Raw genomic sequence first — 24,777 nt, 5'->3', positions numbered from 1 at the left:
CTCTCTTCAATAAACTAGCATTCACTACCTCTTCCAGACACAAATCATGAATCCCTTTGAACCCTTCTATCATTTCCCCTCACAACCATACAAGATGTAAATGTGTTCTTTCACTTCCTCCCTCATCACCATCCAATGACTTAAATAGCCCTTTTAGGTGGGCAGGCCTCCTCCTGCCTGGTCTACTGCATTCAATCCTCATGAGGTGGTCTTCTCTGCAATGGCAGACCAAGCAACCCTTTTTCAGAGCACCTGTACACTTTATGGAAAGGCCTTCTCGAGCTTCTAGTTGCACACCATTTTAACTCCCCACTCCTAAACTGACCTGTCTGCATTTGGCATACTCCACTACCATAGTGAGGCCAAATGTGAACTTTAGAACCACACCTGACATTACATTTTAGCTTATAACCCACTGAATTCCCAATTTCACATAGGGATATTCGGTTGAGCTTTGAGGTTTTGTAGTTGTGGGGTTTTACTGTGGGGTTTATTTTGAGTTCCAGCTTTATTCTATCTCCTGGCTTCAGGTCTCACTTGTGAACACCACCAGCTTTTATATTCTATGACAAGTAATGAAGACATGCATTTGACGTGCCTTCTTAACCATCTGTGCTGCTACCTTCAGGGATTTATGGATTTGTACCCAAAACTTCTTGGCTCATCAACATCTCCTATATTTACATCCAAATCAGTCTCTCTCTCTGACTATCCATCCCATAGGATGATGATGGTTCCTTTCAGTCAGTTAGTGGGGTGGTACCCCACTCCTCAGAAAGGAATAGCGTGTGGGTGAATGGATTTTAGGTGAGTAGGGGGTTGCACAGGTCCAGACCCACATCTCGACATCTCCCCACCCCCCCTGGATCCAGTGGCATGGTGGGGTCCAAGACGGCTGGGGGAAGTTCTGTTGCAGTGAATGGCCAGACCAAGCTTCAATGCAAGGGATGTCCTTTCCACACTTCACGGCGCGTGTTTGCTAGATGACTGTTGACCCTACGACAGGGTTTATCCGCCCTTTGACAGGTCTTGTTTTTCGTCCTGCAGGGTGTCTAGCCACTCTCCTCACCAGGCAAGCCTGGTGGGGGAGCCAGATTAGTCGCCGACCACCCGACAATGCCACAGGTAGTACTGAGTTACATGGTAGCAGCAGCACTCAGACGAGTGACCTGATCCAAATCAGTAATATAAATCCCACTCATTAAATGTCTTAGCACTGCCAACTTCCAAATCAGAAACAGAACCCTCCACCATCACCCTTTGCCACAGATTACCAATTTAATATCGGATCCAATTTGCCAGCCTGCCCTGCATCCCATGAGCGCTAATCTTTTGGATCAGCCTATCATGCGGAACCTTGTAAAAAGACCTTAAAGTTCACCTAAGCAACCTTTAAAGGATGGCTTCATTAGTATGCGTGGTGACTGCTTCAAAAAGTTCCTTCAAATGACCAAGGATTTCCAAAAACAAAGTCTTGCTGATTATACTGTACCAAATCAATCCCCACCTTCCTAAATGCAGATGAATCCTTTCACTTTGATATTTGTTTTCCTTTCACTGACGGCAGATGCAAGATTCACTGGCCTTCTGTCCCAGAATAAAATCCAGAATGGAAATCTCCCAGTGTTTTAACACACATCAAAGTTGCTGGTGAACGCCTGACAAAGGGTCTCGGTCTGAAACGTCGACTGTACCTCTTCCTAGAGATGCTGCCTGGTCTGCTGCGTTCACCAGCAACTTTGATGTGTGTTGCTTGAATTACCAGCATCTGCAGAATTCCTGTTGTTACCAGTGTTTTAACACTGGTTAGAAATCTTTTCTATTGTCTCTCATTGTTTGGAAGTCTGTAACATTGTTATTGCTGGAGATTAATATCCTTTAGATTGACCAGTACACCCTTTATTGTCCTGACATATCTTGCCACCTCACAGCTGCGATTACTACCACCGTGAATGCCATTTACTTTGTGAGCTCACGCAAACAAGGAATTTCATTGCACCATGAGTACACAGCAATAAACCAAGCTAATCTAAGTGGCACACCCACCTCTATCCCGCTCAATCAGTAACCAGGAACATTAAGGTGCAGGTCCCCTGCCCCTGTTTTGATGCTTCAGTAACAGTAACACATTATAAGTGTTTGTATTTTCAGCTCAGTCTCATTCACCATACTCTTAGATATAGGTGCACACCTTTTAAGCCCAGCCCAATTCTCTTCTCCCTAACCTTTCCCCATGAATGAGAACTTGTTAATTTAGTCAAGTCACTTTTTATTGTCATTTCCACCATAAGCTGCTGGTACAGTACACAGTAAAAACGAAGCAATGTTCCTCCAGGACCATGGTGCTACATGAAACAACACAAAACTACACTAGTTTTGAGTTGTTTCATGTGTTTTGAGTACTAAGTTCAAGTACATGATTACTTGGTCCTGAAGGCAGGTAATATAATATTTAAAATTCCCAAACACATGTATTTTCACATCAATAACATATCATTAAATAGGTTAAATGCAAGACATTTACCATTGGATAACCTGATAGCTACATGTTGCAAGATCATTTTTCGTTCCGTTCCAAAAATTTATATTTAAACTTGTCCACCTCAAAATTAAAATGCCTATTATCCTAGTTAAAATTAAAGAAAAAAAACTGTATTAAATAATTTGGTCAGTAAAGGTTCATGCCATTCATGACCTAGGGGGCTATCCTAGTACCTGCAGGCAGTGAAGCCCTCTAACAGAGGGCTAGCATTGAACCAGTGGGCAGCTGACCCTCTGCACTCTTTACACCTCTAAGACTATTAGCTTAATTGAAATGTCTCAAATATAATACAACACAATGCCTTGCAAAATAGTTTTTTTTTTAAAATTGTATTAATTTATGTTGTATTCTGTAGCATTCAAAGTCCAAATTTGAACATTTGTTTCCATTTTTAAGGTAAGTGGTGGAAAGTACTGGGGGGGGAGGGAGTGGATGTCAAAGGTAAGATTTTTACACAGAAAGTGACAAGTACATGGAACGCCCTACCAGAGGTGATGGTAGAAAAATGGAGGGCTCTGCAGAAGGGTGTTAGATTGAACTTAGAGTAGGTTAAGGTCAGCTAAACATAGTGGGCTGAAAGGCCTGTACAATGTCCTATGTTAATTCCACTTTACATACAGCAGGCGCCATGGCTGCATAGCAGTTAGCGCGGCACTATTACAGCACAGGGAGTTGGAGTTCAGGGTTCAGGGTTCAATTCTGACATCCTCTGACAGGAGTTTATATGTTCCTTCCCGTGAACACTTGTATTTCCTCTGGGTGCTCTGGTTTCCTCCCAGAGTCCAAAGATGTACTGGTTAGTAGGACAATTTGTCATTGTCAATTCTCCTGTGATCAGGCCAAGGTTAAACAGATGGGTTGTTTGGCAATGTGGCTCAAAGGGCCTGTTCTGCACTGTATCTTTAAATAAATAAAAATAATAAATAAATAGATGGTGGGGAGGAGGGAAACAAAAAATTTTCTTTTTCCGACATAACACCGTCCACAGAGCTTGAGTCCTAGTTGGGACTGTGGTCCACAGGGAATGCCATCATTGCTTAAGATTCAATAGTGGTTTGGCAGAGAGAGAGAGGCCTTCACTGGTCCCTTGACCTACCCGGCCGTGATTTCCCCCTATCCTTGAGGATGGAGTGTTCACCACCCAGAACGTTTTCTCTACAAAACACTCAAACTGCTAATTGACTATTGTGACATCAAGTGCTGCTGAAGCAGCAAAACTCAGAATTCAAACAGAATTACCTCACCACCTACCCGCCCAGCAAGCACTTCCTACCCCAAGTGTGCAGCAGTCAACATTTCCCATACTGGCCTCGTTAGCAGTCTCACACCCTACAAAACCAGAATGGAAGCAAGGCATTCTCAATCCCAAGGGAATGCGCAAGATGTGAGGAAGAAGAACATTTGTGCTCATGCATTTCAGTAGGTTCCTCAGAATGGCAATGAAATGATTTACGCAAATGAAGGTTATTCAGTAAAGACATTACAGTCACAGTTAATCAGCTCTGATGACCTCCAATGAACTTCCCACACTATGGCAATATTTCTGGATCAAAACACAAATTATTTTTATTTGGAAAGTCTAAGCCAACCTTTATGCTTCAGATTTTACATCAGGTTGTTTTTCCTTTTGCAGTTTTAAATCTTCTGTCTTCCTTTATTTAGGCCAAAGAATCAGAAAGAATTAATTTTATATTAGATTTGCCAAGTAATGAACTAAAATTTGCCAAACACTAAGTCCATAAAATTGTTTTCAAAGTGATACCTTAACAATATTCACTCACTCTGAAAGAATGCTCGCGCATATCTTCAAATTTTATTAAACAGATAAAATGTAATTAATTTTAAATCCTTGGTAAGATTAAGTATTATATAATAGGAAACGCTACCCAGATGTAAACAATGTAGTTTTGAATAGATCCACTCTGTAATAAAATACAGTCTGTAACAACAGCTGCATTATAGCATCACAATAAGCTGGAGAAGTATGCCAGGACTAAGAACGATCACTAGTCATGAAAGTCAAGAGCAGAGACGTGAAGGATTTGAAACAGCATTATGATTACAAGATGCAGCAGATCATGAAGGTGGCAAGGAGTGGACTGATTGGAGAAGACAAAAAATGTAGTCATGTACAAAGGACAGAGTCTGAAGATTTTCAACATCCATAGACATAGCTCTTCCGGTCAACGTGGCATCGAGCTATGATGTTGTGGCTCTGAGTTGGTCATTATTTAGGCTCGAAGGATGGTTTTGCGGACAGTGCAGGGAATTTGGGGTCAGATTAAGGTTTGGGGTCAGGGATGAGGAAGATGTAGAGGTCAGGGGCAAGTGCTGGTATTCAGGGCCCAGGCTGGAGCACTCCATGGTCCAAGACCAGCAATCCCGAAGGCCAGGTTGGCAGGTTCTCAGGACACCAGTGACCCTTAGGTTTGCAAGTCCCATGTCATAGGTCTGTATGGTTGGGAATTAAGAGGGCTAGTGACTCCCCAGGTCAGAGGTTGTGCAAGTGCAGAACTTGAGGGCAGGGTCAACCCCACGGTTGGCAAGCCCTGGGGTCAAGGCCCAAAAGTGAAACCGATGACTGGCATGTCCTGGGATCAATACCCAGAGGTTGGTGCAGTCTGAAGGTCAGAATCCAGAGCTTGGTGCACCCGGAGATAAGAGGCCTGATGTCTGCACGTCTGGACCCGGGCCTGATGTCTGTGAGTCTGAGAGCCTGGGGCCAAGGACTGGAGACTTAGAGGCAGCCTGCCCTGGGGTTGGAGATCTTTCTTTATGTGAGTGGGTAGGTGCAAAGATGGAAAAGCGGCTTGTTTTGTTGTTGTTGCTGCTTACATTGTTCTGCTGAACATTGTGGGCGTGCTGTATCAGTGCTGGAATGTGCAGCGACACTTCCCAGCTGGCCCCAGCACATCCTTTGGCGTGTTGGACATTAATGTAATCGAAGCATTTCACTTGTGTTTTGTGTGATAAATAAATTCTGAGTTTTGTAGAAGATTGTAGTCAAGTTCTTGTCATAGAAGAACATAGAGCTTTATGTGCAGAATACAGCACTTTGCTATGAGCTGGTTGTGGATGAGTTAATTTTTGAAAGAATCTGGTGTGGAATGTTAAGCCACGTTTCTGGACTCACCATCATTTAATGTGTAATTGCAGTGTCAGACCAGGCCATAATGAAGGAACCAGAAGTGCTCAAGACTAAGGCGGCTGGAAATGGAATGATTATAAAGCATGGCTCATAGATGATGAACAGCTTTGTAGCAATGAAGAAATCTAAATCATCACGAATAAAATTGATCCAACAAATTCAGCTGCATGGGTGACTAATGCAACTTCAGATGGTGGTACAATCCAAATGGAAAGTGGACTGAGGAAGACTGATAAGGAAAGACGGCGGTAAACAACAAACGTCGTCTTCCCATTGACTGCACCCTAGAGGTATGTTAATGATCACATGATAGATTAGACCCATGATTAACATCAAAATGAACTGAGATTTAAATTAATTGTGAAGTTCAGCTTTGAAGATTTGCTTTAGCTAGTACAATTACTCAATGGTTTCAACATTGGCAACAGGTTTCAGCAGTAACATTTTAAAAATCACACCATCATTAGTTTTCCCACATCAGATACCAATGTGATGAATCAACTTGAAATTTCAAATGTTAGCCTCTGGTGGCAGCACGAGCCCAGGATTAATCCCTGGTCCCCACCGTATAGAGTGCTACCACGTAAGCAGGAGACTGCATGAAGCAGCTCCAATTCTGTACTTCAGAGATGGAGCCTGCAGCCTTCAGTCTGGAATCACAAGGCCATGAACAGATGCTGACCAAAGGATAGACACTTTGTCACCACTTCTTACTTCTGATTGAGCATGTTGGGATAAGGCACAGAAGTGGTGGAGGGTAACTCTCCAGCAGTTCTACAGGTACCATCTCCTTTATGTCTATTGCACACAGCCATGTGTGTATTCAATGAATATATTTTCTAAGGCTATATTGATAGTTTAAAAAAAGTGTCACACATTTTCAATGTTCATAATTTTTTAATAACTTCGGATGTTTATCATACCTCTTATCCTATCCATAACCAATTGCCTTTAATAAAGGCAGTAACAATAAAACTTCAATTATTAATTGATTTACTGACCACCCCCACACCACATATTGATGTGATGTGTTCAATAAAATTATGATAATATAATGCTGTCATTCTCATGTCACCTACCCCAAGTTTTGCTAGTTCCACTTCACTTGCATAGCATGAGGAAGAGCAAAAAAATTAAAGTCCCCTTTTCTATTCAAACCTTTCCCACTGGCCAGAACACAAATTTTCAATTTCACGTATCCTACAACCCGTGTTCCTCTCTCAGTTCTACTAGCCCACCTAGGTTCTGTCTCCCTATGTTCACATTTATCATCACCCTCACACCTATCCACCAGGGTTTCCGCTTCCTTGGCATATTCTTCCCATCTCTTTCCCATTCTCTCAAAATCTGGTTCCACCTGCCCATCCATCCTTTATCAGGTTTCACATCACCTTCAAGCATTTGTCTTTATCCTCCCCTCCTGTCTCAATTTGCTTAACATTCCTCACCTCACCCGATTCCACTTATCAAACCTACCAAGTCTCCCATCTCACCTCTTTATAATGGTTACCTTTCCTTTGCACTCCCTGGAATATTTACCATCCCTTCGCTTCTACAGGTGCTGCTTGAACTGCTAAATTTCTCAAGCAGTTTGCTTTTGCTCTAGATACTAACATTTCAAGTTTCCTTTTCTAATCTCAACTCTCTATAACAGGAAATTTCATTTGACCTCCAAGAGTCTGAGACAAGATGCAGATCCTTAACTTTGCTACAATTTTGATGAAGATCCAGCATTCTTATAGAAATCAACAACAGCTCCAAGTATCTAAAGTTCCTCCTTAGAACACCTGGAGAATAAAGACGCATACGTAAGGCTCCTTTTCATTGACTACAGCTCTGCCTTTAATACCATCATTCCAAATAAACTGATTCCTAAGCTCCAGAACCTGGGCCTTAGCACTCAGATCTGCAGCTGGGTATTCAACTTCCTCACAGACAGGACCCAGGCTGTAAAAACAGGGGACAAGCTCTCCTCTACAATCACTCTGAGCACTGGTGCCCCACAAGGCTGTGTACTCAGCCCTCTGCTGTACTCACTGTACACCCATGATTGTGTAGCCAAGTTTCCATCAAACTCAATATATAAGTTTGCTGATGACACAACAATTGTAGGCCGTATCTCGGGTAATGATGAGTTTGAGTACAGAGAGGAAATTAAGAACCTGGTGGCATGGTGCGAAGACGATAACCTATCCCTCAACATCAGCAAGATGAAGGAATTGGTTGTTGACTTCAGAAGGAGTAGCGGACTGCACGACCCAAGTTACATCGGTGGTGCGCAAGTGGAACAGGTCAAAAGGGTCAGAGCCGTCTCTATTTCCTGAGGAGACTGAGGTCCTTTAACATCTGTCGGATGATGCTGAGGATGTTCTATGAGTCTGTGGTGGCCAGTGCTATCATGTTTGCTGTTGTGTGCTGGAGCAGCAGAATGAGGGTAGCAGACACCAACAGAATCAACAAACTCATTCGTAAGGCCAGTGATATTGTGGGGATGGAACTGGACTCTCTCACGGTGGTGTCTGAAAAGAGGATGCTGTCTAAGTTGCATGCCATCTTGGACAATGTCTCCCATCCACTACATAATGTACTGGGTGGGCACAGGAGTACATTCAGCCAGAGACTCATTCCACCGAAATGCAGCACAGAGCGTCATAGGAAGTCATTCCTGCCTGTGGCTATCAAACTTTACAACTCCTTCCTTGGAGGGTCAGACACCTTGAGCCAATAGGCTGGTCCTGGACTTATTTCCATCTGGCATGATTTACATATTATTATTTAATTATTTATGGTTTTATATTGCTATATTTATACTCTATTCTTGGTTGGTGCCACTGTAATGAAACCCAATTTCCCGCGGGATCAATAAAGTATGTCTATCTATCTATATATCTAAGCTTTAAGTTCCTCGGGGTCAATATCACAAATGACATGACTTGGTCCAACCAACCAGAGTTCACTGCCAAGAAAGCCCACCAGCGCCTTTACTTCCTGAGAAAACTAAAGAAATTTGGCCTGTCCCCTAAAACCCTCACTAATTTTTATAGATGCACCGTAGAAAGCATTCTTCTAGGGTGCATCACAACCTGGTATGGAAGTTGTCCTGTCCAAGACCGAAAGAAGCTGCAGAAGATCGTGAATACGGTGCAGCACATCACAAAGACCAATCTTCCGTCCTTGGACTCACTTTACACCGCACGCTGTCGGAGCAGTGCTGCCAGGATAATCAAGGACACGACCCACCCAGCCAACAGACTTTTCGTCCCTCTTCCCTCCGGGAGAAGGCTCAGGAGCTTGAAGACTCGTACGGCCAGATTTGGGAACAGCTTCTTTCCAACTGTGATACGACCGCTGAATGGATCCTGACCCGGATCTGGGCTGTACTCTCCAAATATCCGGACCTGCCTCTTGGTTTTTTTGCACTACCTTACTTTCTATTTTTCTATTTTCTATTTATGATTTATAATTTAAATTTTTAATATTTACTAATTTTTAGTATTTTTAATATTTAATATTCGTAATCCAGGGAGCGTGAAGCGCAGAATCAAATATCGCTGTGATGAATGTACGTTTTAGTATCAATTGTTTGGCGACAATAAAGTATAAAGTTCTAACTTCTAAGACAATATGCAATAATAGTTTTTTTAAAAAATCAATGGAACTTCTATTATGGTTTTTTAACAGGTCACTTTCTTGGTCTGATTTCTGAAATAGTTCAAACTACCACAATCATGTATACATTTTCATTCCTGATCAATACAGTTCAAATAATTTCCAAGTTAAAAAAAAACTGTAGATTGCAGTTCACTTCTACAGAAAAATCAGCTGGGATAGTCAAATGGTTTTGTTTTATCTTCACTAAAAATATTATGGCGAAGGGCAGCAGTACCTACTATTTTTAGACTAATGAAAATCCCAGAGTAAGGACAATGCAAGTCAGCATTCACAAATCAAAAAAAATGTTGACTAAGTAAATATACATTTGCTTGGATTATTCCCCTACTGAATTATTTATACCCAGTAATGTAAACTAAACTTGCACTTCAGTCAATCAATCATGTTTTTGCACAATTCAGAGCAGACATATTTACACTATACATTGCACCCAATAACCAAACATCGTAAATGACAATGGTTGAGAAAATGAATGATTAGTAAAGGTAAAATTTCTAAATCAAGCTTTTCCATTGTTGTTAGATGTGGCTTTTTTTATTCTTCTCCATCTCAACAACAGACAAAAATTTCAAATTTCAACTGTGCACACATTGAATATTTCTGCAGGTACAGATGAAAGACAGTCAAGTCTCTACAGTTTGAAGGAAAAAAATGCCACAATTCCCTCCACTATCTTCAAGCGGGAGTGAAAATTAGACAAGAAATAGAAAGGTGCAGAATCTCAAATCCCAGTTGCTTTACAGTAGCTCAAGAGACATTTTAAAAATAGCTTTATTTGTCACATGTACATTGAAACTTTGAAATACAGTGAAATGTGTAATTTGCAACAGATCAAATCAGTAAGGTTATGTAGGCTGCCCGCAAGTGTCACCATGCTTCCATCACCAACATAGCACACCCATAACTCACTAACCCTAACTGCACATCTTTGGAATATGGGAGGAAACCAGAGCACCAGGAGGAAACCCATGCGATCACAGGGGGAAAATGTAGAAACTCATTACAGGCAGCAGGAGCAGTTGAACCCTGCTGGGTGATCATTGGCACTCTAATAGCATTATGCTAACCACCGTGTAACCCACCATCCATCTAATGACATTTAATGACCAGTCTCTATGGAATACAGATTGAGAGCATAAATTAATGCTTTACTATGCTTTACTGTATATGATATTGTTAGCAAGATCGGAATTTGCTGGCTCTACCTAAAAGAGTGGCATGCTATTTTCCTGGATCAGCTTCATTCCACGTGGCATTTCAGGATTAGACTGACGATCAAGGACTGCTAATAATCCTCCTAGATAGCATGGTTTGTCAGATGGAAAGTAGCGTGATTCTCATCACCTACTGTCCTTGCTCTTCTATATAGCAGAGGCAATGAAATTGGAAGGAATTGTGGAGGATGCCTTGGAGAATTCCTGCAATGCATCCTGTAGATTGTACACACCATAGCCATAGTACATTGGTGGTGAATGGAGTGAGGTTGAGGTTTGGAGGGTGGTTGGGGACACATCGGTAAGGCTGTCTGTAATCAGGTGGCATGAATATTATTTGCCACTGGTCCATCTCTGCCCAAATATTGAACAAGTTAATGCTTTCTGGAACTTAAATGGAAGGAATTTTATTGGTGGTAGGGACCGTCTGTGGAACGCTGATGCTCACAGGAAATTACTACAGTCATTTTGTACACAACACACAGACTTGACTTGATGGTGAGCTTTGCAAATTTAATGGCTTTGGACATTCGGGAGGCAATTCACTCATCATAGAAAATGAAAGCTCTGACCTGCTCTGACAGGTGACTGGTTCACTTAAGTTGATTGGCCTAGTTAAGTTTACAGTTAAGTGCAATACGTAACTAGAATAAATTTGGCAAGGAATTTGAAAACAATGACACATGAACAAAGAGATTATTTGTGTTTTATTGAAGATTTATTGTCCAAAACTTAAATGGCAATTGATATTCAAAATGTGTATCAGTCCACACCTGGAGGTCTTGCTGCACTCTGAAGAACAGCAAATATAACTGAACACTGCTATCAGTGAACATCAAACTCTAACCTTTGGTGGAGCAAAGTTTATTCATTTGGTTGGAACTAGGACAGTCGTAAGGAACTCGCGAAGCAATGGCCTGCATCTTCCATTATCATAAAACCTTCGCTACCTTTCTTTGAGCAAGTGCAAAGTTCTCCTGTCATTTATTAAACTGTACATTGACACTACATTTAAATTAAATGGTCTTCATATCAAAGGCTTTTGAAAATTAGCTCCTTACTCAGAATTGGGATTGTTGATAAGGGGATGGGGTGGAGCTCTCAGAGATGCCCCAAAGCCTGTCCCTGGTCAACTGCACTTGCTCTCTCTGCCACCATCTTCCTTGAAATCCAGTTCCAGCAGAAATACTGCTGGCTGTTTCAAATATCTCAGCTATTCAATGGTCTGTGGCCCTGAGGAGGGTTTCTTCAATATGTCAAGTATTGCTTACCACTTTAAATAATAATTCCTGCCCCCTTACCATTACTCTGTAAAAAAGGAAAAAACACAAGCAAATGGCTCTGCCTTAAAAGTTTGCACTCTGCTATAACAGAAGATGCAATATGAATTGCAGAAAAATTGATAAAGAAAGAATCAATTTGGACATTCCCTTACCTCAGTTCACCATATTCGCACAAAAGCTTAGAAGCCAAGAACACGGTCTGCCACATCTGCAAGGCAGGAATTCATTTGCCACCTATTGAGGGCACAATACAAATCTGGTAACCAGTACCCCGCATCTTCATTTCCGATGATTGATAGGCAACTGTTAAATTCATAATATTGGCAAGACAAAACAATATCAGAGTTCAAACTCATTCATTTATACATTCAAATCATAAAAAAAATAAAATTCTCAAATGCCCTTCAAACTGCAATGACAGCGGACATCTCTCATGAACTGGAGCTGCTGAAACACAGATTTCTTAAACACAGCAGAATGCAGATCATACACTGCAAGGCCAACCATTTAGCAAGATCACATACCTTAGTTCCTACAATCCCTCTCACTTTGCTTGCAGCTCAGCCTGGTTATAAGATACATAGGATAATTCATAAAATCAAAGACAACCTTTGAAAATAAGGTGTACTGTGAAACCAGCTGACACCAAAATATCTCGATAACTACAAATTTCTGGAGGTTTCACCCTTGAGTTCATATTCACTCAAATCAAAATAGCCTCTTTGATGTATTTAAAATATATAATCTCTATAAAACATTCTCCAATAACTGGCCAGGGGACTATAGGACAAACTTGGAAGATTAGCTAACTCCAAAGTTATTACAAAAATGAGTAAACTCCAGAAATCCACAATTGGGCTGCCCTTTCTATTATGAATTTCTGTAACCTGTCCCAGAATACAATCTGTACATTGTTATTTTGGATGCATTTGTTGCCTATTAAGAGAGGGGAAATGTATTTTCCATTTCAGCCAACACCAAGCAGCAAAACACGTTATAAGCGTACATATGAACTCACGTTATTCACTATTCTGTAAAACACAAGCTTATGTGGGTTTATGATATCCGTGGGGAGCTTTGTGCCGTAAAAAGGGTGAAGCTGTTCAAGCTCCATTCTGGTGTCCTTCATAATCATTGAACAATACCTTATGACCGCTCCAATTACTTAAATTCTGTGAAATCCAATATCAACAGGGCAAAAGCCAGTAGGTCATACGCCTCATGTTTTTCACATTTAAAAGTAATGTTTCTGAACAACTGATTTCACGGAAATCCACATGAATAACACAAATCCGAAAATGACAACTCAGCAAACAGCCAAAGAGCTCAGGGCAAATTCCTGTTGCGCAGCACCACCGATAGCTAAACTAAAGGCAAGAAATTCGATGCATGTCTGAAGGGCAAGCAAGAGAGCTAGTAGATAGGTTCTGAGGAGTACAAGTCTACTGCAAAATCTGTGAATTGCAAGCTGGAAACTGGTGTCAGCTGGCTCACTGTTGTTTAAGACAGACCATTATTTGCCTGCTGGTGTAATAAATGACATGAATCAATTCATGAATTCATGAAAAATGAGGTTCAACCCAGTTGTCTCTTTTAGTCAAAAGGAACTTGGGCTTGAGCACTATTTAACTCAGGTCAAAAGAAAATGGGTATCCATTTTACAATCCTAAAACATTTGGTTAACAAGTGCAAGTGCAATTTTGCAGCAAAGACCCTAAATTAGAAAATGAAAAATATAAAAAAATACAAATTTGCCAGAAAGGAGGGTGTAGTGTAAGGTCATGAGTAACTGCATGCCCAGTGATTTCTCTTAGTAGAAAGACAGACAGACACTTTATTGATCGCAAAGGAAATTACAGGGTCACAAGAGCAAAGATACACAAATATTAGAAGAGACATAGAAAGAATAAAGAATAAGTTACAACAGTTTAATAGAAGGGGGTCATCACTTCCCCAGCTACAGGTTGACTCATTACACAGCCTAATGGCCAAGGGTAAGAGTCATTTCACATACTGGCTCTTCGGAGCAGTCTATTACTAAAAATGCTCCTATGTTCAGCCAAGGTGGCATGCAGCAGGTGAGAAACATTGTCTAGAGTTGCCAGGATTTTCCATTGTGTCCTTTGTTCTAACCCCTGGTTTAGAACTAGTAACCCTTGGTTTAATAGTTCAGTAAGTTTTCACAAGGTTATGGACATATTGCTTTGTCCAAGCTTCAAATATTGTTGTAGAGACACAAATGGTCAATTCCAAGCTCATCATTTCAGTAACGATACAGACACATAAAATACACCATTATAACAAATAAGTGCTATATCTGAGGATTCAGAAATTTCAAATATTTTGTCATTTCAGAGTTTTACTGCATCATGTAAAATATTTGTAAAGGCCAGGTTTCAAGGCTACATAGTTAAATTTTAGTAATTTAGCACATTTTATAAATGCAAATATAAAACCAGAATGCCCTAAAGATGAGGAATTTCAGTTACAGAATTAGACCAAAAGGAAATGTATGATACTGCATTTTGGTAAAAGGAATAATTAATGCAAACCATTAGCTAAATAGGGAGAAAATTCAAACATCAGAAGTGCAGAGGGACTTAGGATTCCTCGTGCAAGACTCCCAGAAGGTTAATTTACAGGTTGAGTCTGTGGTAAAGGCAGCAAATGCAATGTTGGCATCTATTTCAAGGGGAATAGAATATAAAAGCAAGGAGATAATGCTGAGCCTTTGTAAGACACTGGCGAGGCTGCACATGGAGTATTGTCAACAGATTAGGAGCCCAGATCTCAGAAAGGATGTGTTGTCATTGGAGAGAGTCCAGAGGAGGTTCACGAGGATGATTTCAGCAATGAAGATGAGGAGCATTTGGCAGCTTTGGGCCTGTACTCACTGGAATTTAGAAGAATGCAGGGGGAACTCATTGAAACCTATCGAATGTTGAAAGGACTAGATAAGGTGGTCGTGGAGAGGATGTTTCCTCTGGTGGGGGTATCCAGAACTAGAGGACACAGCCTCAAAACTGAGGGGTGATCTTTTAGAACAGGGGTAAGGTGGACTTTTTTTAAAAAAAAACTACAGAGTAGTGTATCTGTCGAATGCTCTGCCACTGACTGCAGCAGAGGCCAGGTCTGTGGGTATATTTAAATTGGAAGTTGATCGTTTCCTGATAGGTCAGGACATTAAAGGATATGGCAAGAAGGCAGGTGTATAGGGTTGAGTGAGATCTGGGATCAGCCATGGAATGTCGCAACAGACTCGATGGGCTGAATGGCCTAATTCTGCTCCCATGTCTTATAGTCTTAAGAGGTTGTTCTCCTCATTGCAAATAAGATTGACAGATATACAGTAACTATTTTAATATGAAAGATGGTGAAAAGCTGCTTCTATTAGTAGTTGATCTGAAGTCCACAGGACTTGCCAAATAGATAAATGGGTGCGAGGGAAGGTTGTGTATTAAAGAAAAGCATAGAATACGAACACAAGAAAATCTGCAGATGCTGGAAATCCAAAGCAACACACACAAAATGCTGGAAGAACTCAGCAGGTCAGGCAGCATCTATGGAACAAGAGTAAACAAGACCCTTATTTAGGACTGAAGAAGGGTCTCAGCCTGAAACGTTGACTGCTTTCTCCTTTCCACAGATGCTGCCTGACCTGCTGAATGCTTCCAGCATTTTGTGTGTGTTGCAAAGCATAGAACAGCTCTCATCTGGAACTTTGAATTCAATGCTGGAAACAAACAGAGCTTTAAAAAGTGAATTGGACAGGCAGTAGCAAATTTTGCAGGTACACAGGGAAGCAAAGCAAAGCAAAGAAAATGGACCTGCGGAACTGCTCCACAAACAGCTGGCACAAACCCAACGGGCCATAAGAACTCTGACTATTAAAGAGCTGGTATCATGTCCAAAGGTATATTGACATTTACTACTGATGTAACTATCCCAATTCTAGCTAAACTGTCTATGCTAATTCCAGCTTCATCCCTGCTCCCAAAATTCCCCAATTAAAAAGTGTTAAAGTTTCTGCCCTTGAAACTATTCACCTTGTCACTGTGCACTGCACAAATAATCTTGTTCTTTTTCAACAAACATCTTGACATTCCCACCTTTTACTGTTCATCGTGTACTCATATTTAAAATTACCTCATAGTCAAAGGGAATCCCCCTCTACATTTTTAGTTATTTTTTTCAGGCAACAAGCATAGCTGGCTAGTTAACTATCAATTGCCCATCTCTGATTGCCTTTGAGAAACTTTAAGTCATTACTTGAACTGTAGTAGGTCTTCCAAAGGCAGTTGCACCATGGTGTTGTGGAGTCAATTCTAGGATTTAAACACACCAAGGCATTGGGATACAATTTCAAGTCAGAGTGCTGCAGAAACTAAAGGGCAATCCGCAGGTGGTGGAGCTTTCATGATTCCTTGTCCATCCTACTGGTAGTGAACACAAGTTTGTGAGGAGCAAACTTGCACTACAATCATGGTGCATGCTGCTGAAGGAACAAGTGCTGGCTGGTCAGTTAACTCAGTTGCTTTGTCACCTTGGGTGCTGTTGATCTTCGTGAGGGTTGTTGAAACTGTGCTCATCCAGGTAAATGGAGAATATTCCATCACCTTCCTGACTTGTGCCTGTTAATCATGGAAGAGAGTCATTTGTCATAGGATATCCAGCCTCTGGCCTGCTTTACTTGCCTTACGTGAACAATCCAGTTAGGTTTTTCTGATCCTCAGTAAGCTGATGGTGGGATGAGCACTGGTAATACCATTGAACATCAAGAACAACCTGTTAAATCCTCTGTTGCTGGAGACAGTTACTGTCTAATGCTTTTATGGCATGAATGCTACTCACCGCTTTGCAAATTATATCTAGACTTTGCTTCATTCTTTTTTGGTTGCAAACAGAAGTGACGATTTTGCAAGATTGCAAATCACATATCTGATCTTATGATGAAAGAAAGGGCATCGATAAAGCAGCTGATGTTCAAGCCCAGGACATTGTCCCATAGATTACTACTATAATGCTCGGGGTTGGGACAATTGGCCTCCATTAACCTCAACTGCATTTCTTTGTGGAAAGTACAACTCCAGATATTGGAATGTCTTCTCCTTGATGCCTATTAACCTCTGTTTTATCAGGGCTTATTGATCCCACACTCCATTAAAAGTTGCCTTGACATCAAGGACAATCATTCTTATTTCACCTCTGAATTGAGTTACTTAGTCCACATTGGCCTGTGGTTGAGGCAGAATGGCGCTGGCAAACCTAGATTGAATATCACAAGCAGATTATTTGCAATTGAATCCTGTTCAAAACTCTAATGACACTTTCCATCATTTTGCAAAATCATTGAGGGGAAAAATCTAACCTTCAGTAATTATTGAATTTGTAATGTTCAATCTACTCAGCAGCTTTCTGATCACATGGAATGAACTGAAATGACTGGACTGGCTTCTGAAATGTGGGAACCTCAAGAGGAAATCCACGTGAATCATCCATAACTTTTGGTTGAACATGCTTACAAGTACTTCAGTCTCAGTTTTGACACTCAAACTGGAACTTAAGCTGAGTAGCCGCACAAGAAAGTGCATGGGGACATTTTTAGAATCTCTTCTTCCTGTCTACTGTTTAATTAACCACATCCATTCACGATGTAATGTGGCAGTACTGTACAGCTTGATCTTATTCTGTTGGCTGGTGGCTCACTTGATAATTTCTAACATGCTGTTTTACTTGTTCAGCATACTTGAGAGCAAGCAGATTGTGATTGTGAAAATTCTACAATGTTGCTGCTAATAATAACCCATAGAACATTGTGGGTGCTCAGTTTTAGGACTATTTCAGGTAGGAGTGCCACAAAAAATGGAGAATATCATCAGTGTGAAGACAACTATCCCATTTGGAGGCCACTCCCTGGGTGTTTGTAAGGGGGGGGCAGTTGTAAGGAACCAGGATGAGCATGATTTTGCAACGTACCATTTTGGTGCCTAGGTTTATGCCACATCTATCCAGTCATACTTTTGTTGTTTTGAGTATAGGTCTGATTTTTGGTTAAGTCAGAAGGCATTGATGAGACACAGCAGGTAGTTTCTTTCTCCTAAAGAGCAATAGGAACAATTGGGCTTCTAACAACAAAACAACAGTCTCAAGTCATCCCTACCAAGCCTATCCAAACCCTAGATAGCAATCTAATTTTAAATTCAACAGCTGCCATGGATTTTACTTGCATTTTCTATGACGCAGGAGGATATTCAGCCCATCAGGTGTGTGCCAGCTCTCAGCATCAATGCCATTTCATCTTATTTCCCTTTTGCCTTGTTCCTTTTTTCTCTCATACATGCCCTTCCCCTTTGATTCTTTTGCAGTTACCTACATTAAGGGATAACTTACATTAGCCAATTAACCTACCTCATCAATGGAATGAGGAAGAAAACTAGGAGCTAGAAATTGCTTGGCTATGGAAAGAACTTACAAACTGCAAATTGGAATTGAACCCAGGAGACCCTGGCATTGCAATCCAGGTAATTTGGATGCATGGTAGCTTCAGCCCACACCCTCACACTACCAGCACCCAAGCAGGGAAAGGGACCTAGATAATAGATGAGATTGAAAGCTTCCATTTAAATGTTATACGTAGCACCAAGTGGAGCAGAACAACAGATAAAGTACTGACGAGCCAGCCTGTGGAGAATTCACTTCACTCAAGGGAAACCTGTGCAAACATGTAATCCAACTAAAAATACAACCCAAGCAAAAGACAATATCCTCCATATAGATACAGGCTTGTGGATATAGTAGCAACGCAAATATTAGAGAACATCACTATGGATTGAAATGAGATGGCACAGACAGTCCATCAACCTAAAACAAAAATAAATCACACCAACTAACTGGAAATATTAAATAGACATTTTGTGAAAACAAGTATTGTTACTTAATATTTTGAAAAAATCTCCACTTGGAATGTTCCAAATGTTTCTAGTTACAGTTGCTGACATATTTGTCACAAGAATAGACGAACATCTAGTCACATAATTAAATATTTTACAGCTATTTTGATGCTTCAAGAGAATTAAAATGTGTCTGACACTAACTGGGTACAAGATAACCAGAAACCAAAAATATTGAGCAAAATACTGACTCAAGTATTAAAATTAAATTGCAAAATTTGCATCCCAATGCCCAGTGACCAAACATAAATGACTAATCATTCTTTCCCTCCAGCACAATAATGTCACAAATAAAACCCTCAAAGGCAAAGTATGTGGCTGTGTATTTTTAAGCATCTCTATCACCAGATTTGAAAACTTCTCCAAATAGCAACTAGTAACTGGTCCTGCTGTTGTTGCTTGAGTGACAGACCAATCTCAGCCAATGAGGGTTGAAGATCAGAGATCTAAGTATATGCCATCTTTGGGGCACTTCTACATTTCTGTTACACACCACTTAGCTACTCCAAGTCATACCAAAACTACTGATGCAACACCACCTCAGATTATAAGCTGTTCATCTCCAATTTTTTTAAAATTATAACTTCAACACTGTTAGGATATATTAGCAATGTCTGAATTTCCCAAGTCCACATAGAGTAACACCAGCTAGCAAGGTTGTAAACCTGTTACGCAGTTATCTTTATATTTGTTAGAATTTGGTAGTTTCTATTACAATACGGTTACTAACATTATGCCATGAAAGCAAGCTGAATACAAGTACAAATTTTAAAATTGAAGCTGCTATACATTTTAATTGGCTTTTAACAAAGTACTGATTGTTGCAAGTTTCTAGCTAATCAATTATTCTGCATTTCTAGATAGTGCAGCTGCCTCTTGTTATTTCACTTGCATATAGAAAGAGTTACACGTGGTCACATGAGTAACATGCATTATTTTGTGTGCCTCCCAAATCTGAAATAAAAATTTGTTTCAAAGCTCAGCCTATTAGGCCACCATAATTCCAGATAATGACAAGATATTTTAAATGCCATTCCCACAGCAAGCCAATTATTTTTAAATCATTAGGTTTTGTGACTTATTGTGACAGTGAGGCAAAATACAGAAGTAAAACTACAATAAATTATCGTGTCAAAAGAGGAATCACCTCCAAAAAGACTGGGGAATGAATATTTAAAACTGCAGATGCTACAAGAGTGAAATACAAGCAGAGATGTTGGAAACGCTCAACTGGTTATGCTGCATCTCTGGAAAGAAAGAAAATCAAAGACCCTTGATCAAGACAAGCAACATCACTCAGTTTTAAAGGAGAAAAAGATTTGTTTTTTCACCTTGGTATCTATGCTTTAAAGATAAATTGTGTTGAGCAGAATAGTTTTAGAGTGATACCAGATGTGGATCCCTGTCTATAATCTCTGACATAGAAGCTTTAGATCACCAGCTTCAGGGTTGATAAGCTACTGTCATGCATCTGCTCACATGGGAAATGGAGAAAAGTCATTATCAGGACACTAGACTGCCTCACTGCAGTATTAATTAGTAGCTCACAAATCACTTGTAGATGAAATGTTTCATGACATTTGAGTAAAAATAATTTTTTTTTCATCAAATCTTTGTAAGTTGAAAGGAAACAATCTAGAAAACAACAAGTTTCTGAACTTTTCTTTTCCATTTGAGAGTTTTTTTAATACACAAAAAAAGAATTGAGCTAATAAGTGGTGATCTCACTGGGTTGTTACAATTTTTAATCTCTTCAAAGAAAAAAATATACTCTGGTTACAAGACAAATTGCCCCAAAATATAATGCTCAAGCAATTTCTAAAATCTGTATTTATTTTTAGGCAATCTTCTTATTCTCTGAAACTGGTTTAAATAGAGTTTTCAAACATTCAATTTTCATTCAAGCAAAGTGTTAACAACTGATTTGGATAATTTAAGCCATTACCTGAAGAATATGAGAAATAAATTTTTTTTTAAAGTAGCATATTTACTCTAGCAATTTAGAAAGTAAAGCATTTTAAAATAGCACCTTGTACAAGCTCTTAACGCTATAATGCTTACAGCATTATATGATTAGGCTGGCAGAGCAACAGTCCACAAGGATAGCAAATCCTATTACGTTTTGGCGATCCATTATATAACTCAAATCTAATTTTCCAGGTTAACCACTACAGAAAAAGAAGCTACTTGCATTTTAAAACCATGAATATTTCAAATGCAGCTGAGTATCATTCCAATGCTGCTACACAAGACCACATTTACTGCATTATTTTAAATAATAGAAACCAAAGTAATCCTGTAGTAGGCTTTTGCATCTATAAAAAAAATTCCCATTACCAATGAAACATACAAGTATTGATTAAAATGCAAATGTATACAGATTTAAAAAGGATGAATTCATTTCAAAAGTCAGGCAAGCAAATGTCTTGCCACAATAATGGAGATGGACATATACACAAGTTCCTATAAAGCACAGCCCATGTGGAAGTATATAAAATGTTAATGAAACCTACCATTGCAGGAAGTGAATCCCAATTATACCTTAACACTGGTTAACAAAGTAAATGCTTATTTTTCTTGATTAGTCGCACTATATTTATAACCATGCAAATTAAATACATAGATAAGGTATTATGAGATTGTACAATGGAAAGTATTTTGAAGAAATCTCAGCATCCAAGGCATCTCTCAACTCAGATAAAGTAATATTTAGTTTTCTTAATTGTGCTATACTCAAGAACACAGCTTAAAGCCCAAAAAATAAATTGAATGATATAACTTTGCAACATATCTCTAAGTGAGTTTAGCAGAAAACTGCAAAATAAAGTCGGGTTTAATATGACATCTTACAGTGGCAATCTAATGAACTTCAAAATCACTGGAATTTCTTAGGTTTGCTTGCTGTACAATTTGAAGAGCTATTTGAAATCAATCTTAAATTATTTCTTTTCTGTCTGTTTGCCTCCATCTCAGGCATATAACATTGATTTAGGCAAGGAGTTTGGATCATTTGTATCTACTTCTTAAATGGCATGGAAAGTCCTCCCATCTTGCTTCGTGTACCAGTGGCATTCCATTCTCCTCACACAAGAAAGAATATACTGCACCTATCTGATATACGATAAGGGAAGCAAATCAACTTGTACAGTAAATAAAATATAATTTCCTTCAATTCTTGGAGCATATTTTAAAGACTTGGTTGACATTACAAAAAGAATTTTAACTCCACAAAGCAACTAATAACTCCTGCCAACATTAATAGATATAGGTCAAACATTTTAAAAGACAGGTGTAGGAAAAAGAAACTCCCACTAGTCTAATAAAAGATGTGCTGTTTGAGTACACTAATTGGCACAACTAAGGAAGTTTTAATTTGGCTTGCAATTGTAAATGACCTTGGAAGGTTTGATTAAAAGCTCTGAATATCAAATACTGCACTTCCCCTCTTATTAACACTATTATAGCAGGTATTAAATGTTGAAAATTAATTTCCCGGAAGCTGCATTATTGAAACTGGTTACAAAACACATCTTATTGAGCATTACCAAAGAGTTATTATATTATTGTACAATCTAAACAAAATTAAATAACTTATTCCAATGAGACACATCTGGGAAAGGTTGGACCCTTCATCATACAAATTATTCGATTCCGATAACTCAGCCACTACTACCGACTAATTGTCCTTTCGAGCTTGAAAAGGGCCATTGAGGAAATGCTCATAATTATACAGCCAGACATGACTATTAAACAGCGCACGTTTCCTTTCAATATTAACTATTCAACGAAGTGTGAACGAAGATGCAAAAACCCTTTCAATTGAGTGCGGTTTACAAATTTCTGTCAGACCACTCAGAAATCGTTGACTGACCCGACAGATGTATAGTTGCGTCAGATTCAAACTAGTGTTTTTCTTCCTCAAGTTAGAATTGCAAAGGAAATGAGCAAGGAGATATTGGTCACCAGTGAGAAGAACGTCCTTCACACAATCAGATTTTGGGTACTTAAAAATAACAAAGACACACACTGTTTTGAGCTTTATAAGTATTCCCACTTGCACACTGCAGACTGGTAAACAACAGTGCGAGAAGATCCCCCGAAACATTGTGTGGACAAAAAGGTCTGTGTCACAAATTGTTGGCCTTTGCTTACCATTAATCCAGCCAAGGACTAATACTTGCCAAGTTTCCACATTCTCACCAGAAAGATCTGTTGCCTGCTTTCAACTCCCTATGAGAGTGGAAGTAAACGATCAGAGGTCTGGATTCAGAACTTCATACTCCTATCAGCCGTAAGTCCTACACCGAAAAGCTGTGTATGTATGACTCTCTCTGTCCAGAGATTGCTGTACGTCGTCTTAGAAACCAGTTATAAAATACCGTCAAAATGTTTAAAGTACAATTTTAGAGTCTGGCAACTTTCTAGTCCTACCAGAATATTAACTTTTAGGATTGAGAGCTTTACCCCCATTTGACAACAACTAAGTTCGCGGTTTTGCATAACTCACCCTGCCTCGACCTTATTCGATCAAGGGTTTCTCTCCAAACGTCACGGGACCCTTAGTTTACTGTACACAGCAGTATGTTGCTGCTGTATCTAGCAAAACGGGAAAGAGTTAAATGTTTGAGGCCGGTGGGCAGTAATGAGAAGAGTGCAAATAAACGAGTCACCATTCACTCTAGCCGGATACTGTAACGGTCAATGAGCAAGAGATTTTCACAGCAACAAGAATTTTGATATCTCGAAGACAGTTACACGCCGCCACTAGCTAGGCTTTCGAGTAACAACATTCAACACCACAGATACACACACCAAAAAAAACATTTTGGAACCCGAATTGTTAATTTACTTTTCAACGTTGTGATCTCCAGAGAGAGAGAAAAAATAAGTTTCCAAAACAAAAGCTGAATCTAGTCGATACGATATTCTCAATATGTCGCGGTTATTGTGCAGTCTAAAATGTCAGAATGCGGCCTCGGGAAGAAAAGGGGGCGTGAATACTTGTTGAGAAACTATTGAGTGGAAAAGAGATGAAGGCGGACGTGGGGTGGTGGTGGGGGTGATGGCAAAGAGTCCGGCCTTTCCATACTTTTTCCTCGGACCCCCTTCACACTCGCACACACAGCCCGGATAGTTGCACAGTTTCTCGCTCTGTAATCCAGCAACACGTACTCACCGTTTACCTCAGGGGGGAATTCTTCTGAGCAGACCTTCCTCCTTCACTTTGACTTTCTAACTCCGGCGTTCAGTCTATGTTTTCAAAATCTTATTTAAGAAAAGTAGCTGAATAGCAATAAGAAACTTTAAACGAAATAAAAGATTAGAATAATTTTTGTACTAATTTAGTACAAAGTGATCGGGCAGCAGTGAGCATAGGCAGTGCGTGCAGACATGAATACGGTAGAGCTGAGTGCAGGCAGAGAACTCCCCTGCAGCACCTCTTTCCATTTCAGGCCGGGACGAGATGAAGAGGCGCCGTCGCCGCGCGCTACCATGTAACCTTCTCAAGGTCCAGCCCACGGCGCAAATAGGAAGGGTGGGGGAAGAGCCCTCCACTCATAGTGACATTGACAACCTCCCCTCTACACATAACAACACCTTCCGTCATTCTTTGAATTGAAACTTGCAAAGGAGAACGCGAGACGTTGAATTATGTGTTCTCACATTTCAACATCTTCTATAAAAGAATATCAGTAGGTCTCACCCATTTCCACTTAGCACAGCCCGGCCACACTCTGATTCTCGAGGCAGGAAGTGGGACGCGAGGCCCGACTCGGGCTCAGAGTATATGGAGTGTGGGTGGTGGCAGGGTCATGTAATACTGCGGATTTAGTGTCTTTTTAAAAAAAATTAGATAATCCATTTAACCAGGGCGAACGTCTAGTTTCAAGATTCAGTTCACTGTACATATATATATATATATATATATATATATATATACATACATATATACATACACACACACATA

At 39.9% G+C, this 24,777-nt stretch overlaps 1 protein-coding gene across 6 annotated transcripts in view; it reads right to left on the bottom strand.

The window, feature by feature from the left end:
- LOC140193976 (hippocalcin-like protein 1) overlaps window positions 1-24,536 on the bottom strand; it is a 60,853-nt gene extending 36,317 nt beyond the window's left edge. Inside the window, exon 1 of one of the 6 annotated variants that reach the window (XM_072251224.1) lies at window positions 24,514-24,536. The gene's annotated coding sequence lies outside the window, so the exon portion shown is untranslated. Of the gene's footprint in view, window positions 1-22,961; window positions 22,986-23,316; window positions 23,339-23,658; window positions 23,755-23,985; window positions 24,316-24,513 lie in introns of those variants that run through there. The other 5 variants (XM_072251222.1, XM_072251221.1, XM_072251223.1 and 2 more) reach the window with 5 other exon arrangements.
- Between the last annotated feature and the right edge of the window lie 241 nt (window positions 24,537-24,777).

Source organism: Mobula birostris, chromosome 2 (genome assembly GCF_030028105.1).
Source record: "Mobula birostris isolate sMobBir1 chromosome 2, sMobBir1.hap1, whole genome shotgun sequence".
In the NCBI taxonomy this organism is placed as follows: domain Eukaryota; kingdom Metazoa; phylum Chordata; class Chondrichthyes; order Myliobatiformes; family Myliobatidae; genus Mobula; species Mobula birostris.
The sequence above is the reverse complement of the archived record's forward strand: the minus strand, read 5'-3'. Positions and strand labels throughout refer to the sequence as shown.